Source organism: Myotis davidii, unplaced genomic scaffold (assembly GCF_000327345.1).
Source record: "Myotis davidii unplaced genomic scaffold, ASM32734v1 scaffold265, whole genome shotgun sequence".
NCBI classification, from domain to species: domain Eukaryota; kingdom Metazoa; phylum Chordata; class Mammalia; order Chiroptera; family Vespertilionidae; genus Myotis; species Myotis davidii.
Genome location: NW_006296627.1, coordinates 5,434,143 through 5,434,732, shown reverse-complemented (window position 1 = coordinate 5,434,732; position 590 = coordinate 5,434,143).

The following is a 590-nucleotide window of genomic DNA, read 5'->3' as shown; positions in this document are numbered from 1 at the left end:
CCTTGCCTGTGCCTCTTGGTGTTCCTCCTGTTTCACAGGCCACTCCTTATTCTCCTTTCATGGTTCAGGTTCTTCTCTCTGACTTGTTAAGATTGTTCTACAACAGTCTCAGTCCTAAGTTCTCTTCTTTTCCTCTGGCCATGCATATTGCCTCAGTAAATGCATCCAGTCCCATGACGTTAAATGGCAGAGAACTGCTGAAGACCCACAAATGTATATCTGCATCCCAGACCATGCTCCCTAACTCCAGACTCATATAACTAACTGCCTGTCCAAATATCCACTTTGTTGTCTAATCAACATCTCAAATTCAGAATATATAAAAAACTGAACACCTGCTTAAAACCCCTCAACCTTCACACCACCATGACCACCATGCTCCTTTCCTAGTTCATGACAATTCCATCCTGTCCATTTCTGAGGCCAAAAGTCCTTTTAAGTCACTCTTTACTTCTTTCTTCACACAATCTGACACTAAATTCTGCTGGTTCTACCTTGAAAATACATCCAGAAGCCAGCATTCCTTGCTATTTTTACCAACACCAAATAGTTTTTACCTAGAGCATTGAAATTAACCTATAACATTCAGC